This window comes from Metopolophium dirhodum, chromosome 5 (genome assembly GCF_019925205.1).
Source record: "Metopolophium dirhodum isolate CAU chromosome 5, ASM1992520v1, whole genome shotgun sequence".
In the NCBI taxonomy this organism is placed as follows: domain Eukaryota; kingdom Metazoa; phylum Arthropoda; class Insecta; order Hemiptera; family Aphididae; genus Metopolophium; species Metopolophium dirhodum.
This window is the reverse complement of record NC_083564.1, coordinates 19,046,784-19,056,491: the sequence shown is the minus strand read 5'-3', so window position 1 is coordinate 19,056,491 and position 9,708 is coordinate 19,046,784.

Here is a 9,708-nt window from a genome sequence, read left to right as displayed (position 1 = left end):
CTCCGATATGTCTAGCAGGTACAGCTACATGTAAAGAAGATTTTTTCTGTTTACCAGTAGATAACAACAATTCAGTTACAAGTTCTAGTATTGAAGAATTAGAGTCATATTTAAAAAGTCAATCAAAAGAGTTATCTGTGTTGTTATTATATCCAACATTAAAAGCCTTTTTAGAATTTAACACACCTATTCCGTCTAGTGCTCCTGTAGAGCGACTTTTCTCGACAAGAACCAATGTGATGACTCAAAAAAGGCACAAATTGAGTGACTCACTATTTGAAAAATTAGTGCTATTAAAACAAAACAAGGTGTAAAACTGTAAAGTTTAAATAGTTTAATAACTATTTGTATTCATAATTATTACTTATGCGTCGATGAGACTGTAGGTTCAAGACGTTCTGCTGATATTTTGTTTTCCATAGACGACGGTACTAAAAAAGTTACTATAGGTATAATATAATATGTATAACAATCGGCAGTATTTTGATTTCTAAATCAGTAAACTCTTAAATATTGTCATGTGCGTACCTATATAATCGAAGTCAGTGGAAATAAGGAAAACAAGGAGTTCTACTTTTCTTTACTTACTTACTAATCCACTTTTATTTAAAATTTTTATAACATAGAAAACTATTAATAGTGTCATCCTCTGTAATTACTGATTTAAAAATCCAATTAATACTGCAGACTGCTGACGACTCGTTCTCGCTTTTACTATCAAAATTATAACCTAAGAAAATCTAGGAAAACAGTTTTTAACAAGTAGTATAATTTCTGACAGCTCTCAGTTATTAAGAAAATGCCGACTGATAATTACGAAAAATTCAAAGGGGGGGGGGGGGGGGGTGACGACCTATTGCCGCCGGCCTTGTTGACTACGGAAAACAAAATATCAGCTATTTTATTTTACTAACATAACTATGTGCATAGAACTGTTCAAAATGTTTTAGTTCAATTTTTTTAAATTTTTTTTATAATGATTTTAATATAATATTTATCAAATTTTAATTATTAAGGGAAATTATACAGATATATTATAACCTATTATACAGAAAAACCAGGAATTTTTATAGGTGCTTCACATAGTTTGTTTTAAGAAATTTATTACGGGTCGACATTTTTACAGTCAGCATAAATTATAATACTTCAGTCGACAAATACTTGATCTCAATGGCAGTCATCACAGAGCAAAAAAATTCAAATTTTGGTTAATCTTTATATAATATTTTGGCCGGGTTTTTATGAAAATATCCCACTATGCACTGCAGCTTCACATAAGCCTTCAAAACAGCAAATTTAGATTTGTATATTCTAATTTTCTTTGGTCTTACGTATCTAGTGTTGTAATGATATTCACATTATTACGCCACAAAGCCATACTTTATAATATAATCATTATAATACTATTAATTATGTTATTCTTAAAGCCTAATAAAATAACTCTACCGTGTACTATAGTATAATCAAAAAATATGCATAGCACTTAAGATAATCATATATTATATTAAATAATATGACAAAATGTGCGTTAACAATAACACATTTTGTATCGTAACCTACCGTTACTACTTATTGCGAGATATTTAATTAAAACGGTTTTATTCAAATTAAAAAGTGTTTTTAAAATTATTTAACATATAGTATTATATTATTCAATAATTTACTGACTGTTTATGGAAGTTATACTATATCATTGAATTCTAAACATTTTGAGAATTCAAAAACATTACTAGTGTATGTATAATACGTATATTGTATATGACTAGCAAAACCTAAATAATAATATATTATTCAAAACATAACTAGGTATCCATTACCTACCTGTTTTATTAGTTAATAAATAATAATATTACAATTTTAAACTACAATAATAGACAGAAATACAAAACATAAAAATTATAATATAGTGGTAAGATAATCAACGATGTTTTAAATAAACAACTTTATTACAGTATATTATAATATTAAGGAGATGTATAGGTAAAAAAATGCCTAAATAATAATATGTGTTAGATAGTTATTATAATATCTATATAATAACATGATATAACAAAATAAAAATAATCAAACAACAGCTAAATGGATGTGGAGTAGTGAACAATATTAAATGTCTATAATTTATTCAATGATTATAATACACGGTAGCTGTTTGTGGACAACAAGTACGACGATTAGAAAGTTTAGAAAGTTTTAAGCAGTTTATTTAAATTATTTTTCCAAATGTATACGGGGCATGGGACCCAGCTAAGCCGGGGCTCGGGATTCGATTGCATCCCGGTATCAATTACCAGTCTGAAACTGTATGGACGTAATTTATACATATTGAGATTTTCATAACAATAATTTGTGAATGCAGTTCGATAAAAACAAAGACTTTATAAATTAAACGATAATATATTATCTGGTTTAATTATTTAAACATCAAAACATAACATGATATAAATTATACATGACTACGGATTGCATATAAACAAAATGCTCATAATATTTTTTTTGAACGTTGAACCTTCATTTTGTTGAACATTCGCTGAAAAATATATTGCTTAAAAGAATTTTCGTACGGAATATCATTTCCTTGCATCAATTTAGCTGCAATGTCATTCTTTTTATCAAGATGGACAAACCAAACCACCAATAAACGTGATCCAAGAAATATGGAAGAAGTCTTGGAGGTAAACAAAATATAATACATATTATATAGGTTAATATTATAATAATGAAATAGCTCGGCGTATCTTACCTACTTAGCGTAGCCAAGTTAGAGGCAAGCTGCAGGTAGAACGGATACGAGGGTGATTAAATTTCTTTAAATCTGTATTATAATATATTATGATTCAGTATTAAATAAAAAAAGGTGGATAAGTGGATGTCGCTCTGCTGTACAGTAGGTTACAAGTGGGTCACTGTAATGGATGGTGTTAAATTTGAATTCAATGATATAATATCATTGTATAAGAAAAACGATTCTGAGCGAAAACGGTCAGTCAGCCTATGATATTACCAAGTATATTTGATGATATTATTGTGAATAAAGTAATTTATAAATAACCTATTTACGTGGAGCCTTGTTTTCAATTTTCAATCCTTAGCTATAAAAGTTGAAAATTTTATAAATTTTTAACTACAAAATAATTATTAAATTATAAATTTGATAAATTCTGTCCAAATTTGATCTTTAAATGCTTATAAAAAAAAACTGTGCCTATGTATTTTCAATATTTTTCAACTGCTATTGTAAAAATATATCAGGAGTCTTGTATTAAATTTTTACACTTTTTGGCCCAACAGATAAAACTTTATTGATATTTATAGAAAAAAAAACTAAAAAAATTGAAAACTGAAAATGCCCGTAAACAGCTCAAAAAGTGTCAAAATATTTTCAAAATTGTATGGTGTATAGGAAATGCTAATATAAACATTCAGTGAAATTTTCATGTATCTACAGTTATTCGTTTTTGAATTACAAGAAAATAAGGAAATCGGTACATGAGAAATCGAGTGAATATCTAATGTTGTAAAAATATGAATTTAAAACGCTCATAAAAATTTAATTTGACTTTCTTGTAGAAATTTTTTTTTTGATAAAGTTAGACAAACTTATGAGGAATCTTGTATTAGATTTTAAAATCTTAGATTTAAAAAGAAAATTTTTTATGAATTTCTAACTCAAAATAATTTGCAAATTTTCGTGATTTTTCCGTATTTTTTCAAGATTTGAACTTTAAACGTGTATAAAAAAAAACTGTGACTAAGGATTTTTAATTTTTTTCATCTGCCTTTGAAACAATAACCTAGGAGCCTTCTATTAAATTTTCAAGCTTTTTTACCCAACAAATAAAATTTTATTGATATTTATAGAAAAAAAATTTAAAAAAACTGAAAACTGACAATGTCCGTAAACAGTTCAAAAAAAGTCAAATTATTTTCAAAATTGTATTGTGTATAGAAAATGCAAATATAAACAACCAGTGAAAATTTCATGCATCTACGGTCATTTGTTTTAGAGTTACACCAATAACCAAAATCGATTTTGTTAAAAATCGATTTTGCGTAAAAATTCCCGTTTTTCCTTAATTTTTCTTTTGTTTTTCACATCGCTTTTGAAAATTACTGGGAAATTAAAATTTTGACCTCCCCAATGCACCAACGATATTCACTTTCCCATCGAACAAGATACTGAAGTCGAAAATCGAAGCATTATTTCGACTACTTATCGTGTACACAGACACAAAAATAAAAAAATAAAAAAAAAAATAAAAAAAAAAACACACATCATTGTAAAATCAATACATTCATCGTTTCACTCAGAATCTAAAAATATTTGTTTTTTTTTCAAATAGTACTTTCCGTATTTTATAATTTGTAAGTTGTAATACAAACTGAGTAGTACATATTATATTATAAAAGTACTTATTTATATTAATAGGACGAAACTGATGAGTTTTTCTATGCAAAAACTAGTGATTCTACTAGGAATGAAAGCTTGAATAAAACGACACAAACGGAATCAATAGAAGGTTATAGTCTTGCACATAATTAAATTATATTGTTGAGTATTATTTTTTAAATATTTCATATAATTCCATTCTTTCTAGAACTGTCTATGAACGCTGTAGATAAAAAGGCATTCAAAGATATACAAGTATGAAACGAATAACGACTTAAAAACAATCGATTAATATCGCGGTACTGATAAACGGTTTTGATTTGATTTTCAGCATAATTTCAAAGTATGTAAAATGAATTGCCTGGCATTAAAACATCACGTGGCCGACGCCGTATACGCTTTGCAACAAACGGTCGACGAGCAGCGCCTATCTTTCAACAGCTTGAGATTGGAAGTATCTCACGTTAAAAAAGATTTAAACCATTTGATAGAAAGCGTCGACCAGATGAAAAACGCAGAGACGACGTCCGCAGAAGGTAATATACTATAATATATCAACCTGACTATATCCATAACAGTGTAACACATTAGTCGTTTCCGTTCGTTTAGGAAACACAGACAACTCAGAGGAGAATACCGACTGCTGCAAGCTCCGCAGACTCAAGATACGGGTCTCAATTCTCGAAAGTAAAATATAGAAAAATATCAGTTAATAGATAATAAATTACTAATGCCGTGTGCCCGTGTAGGAGATGTGACGAAAAACTCATCTGAAATCGTTGGAATGAACAACACGATGATGTTACGGAGCTTGGTCTCGCGCGCGACGGTCGCCGCTGCTGTAACGTCGGCTGGGGTAAACAGTTTCGAGCGAGACACGCCGAATGCGTTATGCCACAAACCTACCTCGCCGACGTCCCGCTTTACACCAGCTTCAGGGCCACCACCGGCACTTCCGGTCCCGAGGCCACCGCCCACTCCTCCTGCATATTTCGGGCCACCTCCGCCGATGACGACCGGCACGGCGGTGTTCCCCAGTAACCCCGTGCAGAAGCCGCGCACTCCCGAGGTGGCCGGAGCTCGGGGAGCCGTGAGGAAAGCGGTGAAAACCTTCTGCCGCCGTATACCCAAAATTGAGGATTTTTTCAGCGATGGTATTTTGCGCCAATTTAATTACTTATAATTTGCACCACCAATAGGTACATTTAAGCGCGTATGTAATTTGCGCCACCTCTAAATATTTATTTTGGTAATTTGCACTACGACGGAAAACGAAATGGAATATGTAATCTGCGACACACTTTCAATTTTAATTGTTGGAATTTACCAGCAGGTAAATTTACTGCCATTGCATCGAAAATACGATGATACCAAAGCGTGCTGGACATAATATAATTGTTGTGTTCTACTAATAATATAAGTAGAGGAGAGATCAAATACGTCTAATCTAATAAAAAATATCAACTGTCAAAATATCGAACAATATTGAACAGCAGTATATCCAAGCCTGGGCATAAACGAATTAAAAAGTTATAGTTAAGTTAAAAGTTAAATTTAAATTTAATCACAAATGTACAATTATTATGAACATAATATCATTGAATATTTTTGCCGAAAATACTTTATTTCTTAATTAAAATAAATTAGGTTATGCTCATATATTGGTTATTTCATGTATCCAACAATATTTATGATTTTTATTATTTTAAACCTTACGAATGGGTATTTATAAATATATTAAAAAAATAATAATAATAATACTTAAGTTAAGTTAATAAGTTAATTGAAAATGTTCATATTTTACTTTTACTTTTTATTTTAAACTAAAATGTTTACTATCAATTAAACTTAAGTCAGTAAAAAATGATCATGAACTTGCCTAGGCTTGAGTATATTATGATATTTACAGCAAAGCTGGGCATTAACGAGTTAAAAAGTTAAAGTTAAGTTAAAAAGTTAATTTTATTTTAACTTTTTAACTTAACTAGTTACTTTTGGGTTTTCATTAACTTAACTGTTAACTTACTAAATTTCTTTCTTAATTAACGTGAAATTAACGAGTTAATTTTTCATTTTAAGAAGTAAGTTAAGTTAATTTATTTTGTTTTGAATTTTTAAATATTTCACTATTTCAGTCTTTCGTTTTCATGTCGAAAAATATGTATCGTAAATTATTTAAAGTTAAAAATTTTTATCATTCAAATCTAACTTGTATGGAAATACAGTATGAAGTAACCTAAACAAAGCTCTCGTATACGGGGTGTTTCAAATGCTGCACGCCGAAAGACTGCGAGGTCTCGGTCACGCGACATTTAAAACACCCCATCATTAACCCATATCATTATGAAGATTTCACTATGTTAGCACACTATTGGTTTTCTCTCGCTGACCCATGCGAAACACAGCAAATAAGTACATACCTATATTATTGAAGTGACTTCACCTATTATCAAACTCTTAGCTAAGAACATTACCCGTGTCCCTGCGTTGGCTTTTCATCGGTGTTGTAATTCTTAAGCAATTTAAACGGTCATAACTCGCATAATATTATGTAAACTAAAATATCATAAAATAGCCAATGCCATATGGACACAACTGTTGTTCTTAACTTAAAATTTAGCAACAGGTGAATTCACTATAATATTAAATGTAATAAAACAGAGATCGTTCTGCTTAACGTAAAATATTTGTTATGTTGCGTGTGGATCAGAGACAAAGAAAGCCAATAGTGTGCTAACATAGTGACATCTTCATAATGATATGGGTTAATGATGGGGTGTTTTAAATGCCGCGTGACCGAGACCGCGGAGTATTGTCTCCGTTGTAATATTATGTAAAACTTAATACGTCTCTTGTTTTTAGATATCCCATATGCTGTGAAGTCCATTATCTTCATGATTTTACTTGTGATAGTCGTTCATCTGGAAAATAATAAAATAAGTGAGTTTTTCCAACCGTTCTAAGGAGACGAAATTAATAAATAAAATAAAAATTAGATTACCAGAGACAACTTGGATATTACAAAGAGATAGACGGTTTTAAGTGTGAAAACGGCGGAATCAGGATGTACACAGAGGAAAATGGATTATCGTGCTGGTGCACTTCAGACTACGTCGGCGAACGCTGCCGTGAGTTTTATAGCGCAGTGGTTTATTAAATTATATATTATTATTATACATTCGGGTAGGTTTGTTATATTATCGCAACATTTGTACCGATAATTTTACTGATTTACTGGGTATCGAATAGAAAACTAATAAATATCGTTGCCTACAAAATATTGCAACAAAGTAGGTACCTATCGGTATTTACTTATATTGGTAAAAAAAATATAGTAAATATTAATATTAAACTCTGTAGCCTGTAAAGATGGAAAAAATTACACTTGAAAACCTACACAATAAAAAACCAATCATGAAATACGTAAAAAAAGCGTTAAGAATTTTAGCAAATTATTTATTTAATGTTTATATAATATATTATAAACGAAAAATAAAAGAATAAAAAAAATGTACAGTTTATTTATTACTTTAGCAATTACATTTGATAAACTATGAGAGCCCCATTAATTTTGTTGTTAAATCTGCTAAAATATCGAGTGCTTTTTCTTGCGTAGAACTAGAATTCGTGACTGAGTCAGGTGGCGTAACTATAAAATTAATATTGAACCGTGTACCAGTTTACCTTAACAAGATACATTTGGCGATGTATAGATAATTCGTATAGATAATTTTACCAATATGATATATAATATAATGCTGAATAGTGTAAACCTTAATTATATATGTCATAACATTTTTTTCCTAACCTCAGAGGAACCCGTGTCGTTTTTGTCACGTGCAGTACCACTGTTTCGCTTTGGACACTTGGACGTCAGTAGAGGCAGGCCGACGATGTGGTGGAGCATTTTACCATAGTAGTATATAAATGTATGTCCTGGGACAGTTTTCAATTTTCATATTATATCAATAAAAGATCACAAAGAAAACAATATGCAAAAAGATCAGAAAATTGAAATGCAATAATAATAAAAATATTTTCCGCAAAACTTATTAAATTAATTAATTAAATTCCAAATGCAATATTTCTTAAAAATATTTTTTAATAGAATTGTTCTATTTAAAATAAAAATCTAAATGAAAAAAAATGTATTAAAAACTTATATATTCAAACGCGTTAAATATCAAATATTTTTCTAATCTTTTTGATTTTGATTTCTAATTAGTGTATTGAGATGGTTTACAAAATCATTTCTATCTATATTTATTTTATGATGTCCCCAAGCTAATGTATCAATACAATTTTTCAAAATAAATCTTTTATCATCATAAACACTTAAAGCTTTTTTGTTTTGTTCTACAGTAAAAATATCATGTTTCTTAGTTCTAAATAAATTTTGTTTAATATATTTTGATTTTTTTTGTTAGTAAACAATTTTCAAAATCATTAAAACATATTTTATTTTCTACAACATTTGTTTTAACACCTTTAGCTTTTTTAATTTCTTTTTCAGTATCTAAGATTCGATGTGAATATAATTTGGATCTTAACCTATAAATTCAGTCATAATTTTTCCATTCAATTTGTCTTTGAACTTGCTTAAGACTTTTTTGTTAACTAAAGGTAAACCATAAATATTATCTTTTGGATAATCTGAAGTGTCAAAATGATCTAACATAATTTTCATATCTTGATAAAAATCATTAGTTTTTATTTCTAATATAAGTGAATCTGTATCTGTATATAACAATCTAACTCTATTTCCATATTTTTTCTTTATAATATTATAATAAAATTCATACATTAACATTTTAGATAAATCTAAAATACACATTCCTAAATATATTGGTTGTTTGAAAGTTATTTCACATCTTTTCATATGTGCTGCAGCTAAATTTTCTGTAAAAATTGTTCTTCGATCAAAATTTGGTTTTGCAATCAATTTTTCTAGTTGGACTGCATTAGAACATAATCTTATATCAACATGATTTCGAACATTCATCATAGTACGTCCATAAACACTGTTGTTCATTAATTTGAAATATTCTTTTTCAAACTCATTCTTAGCTTCTGATCTGAGATTAGTATTAAAATTAATATAAACTTTTAACCAAGGAGATTGACTAAATTCTAACACTCTGTGAATTTTCTCTATTTTTAAACCTAAATTAATATATAATTTTAGTGTTTCATAATGTATTATATATTTTTTCTTATCATACAAAGTTGTTAATAATTTTGGGAGTTTTTTGTCATCAAAACGTCTTTCAGGTGCTAAAGGGAAATCTGAATGTAGATCATGAAGTTCTTTAGGGTAAGTT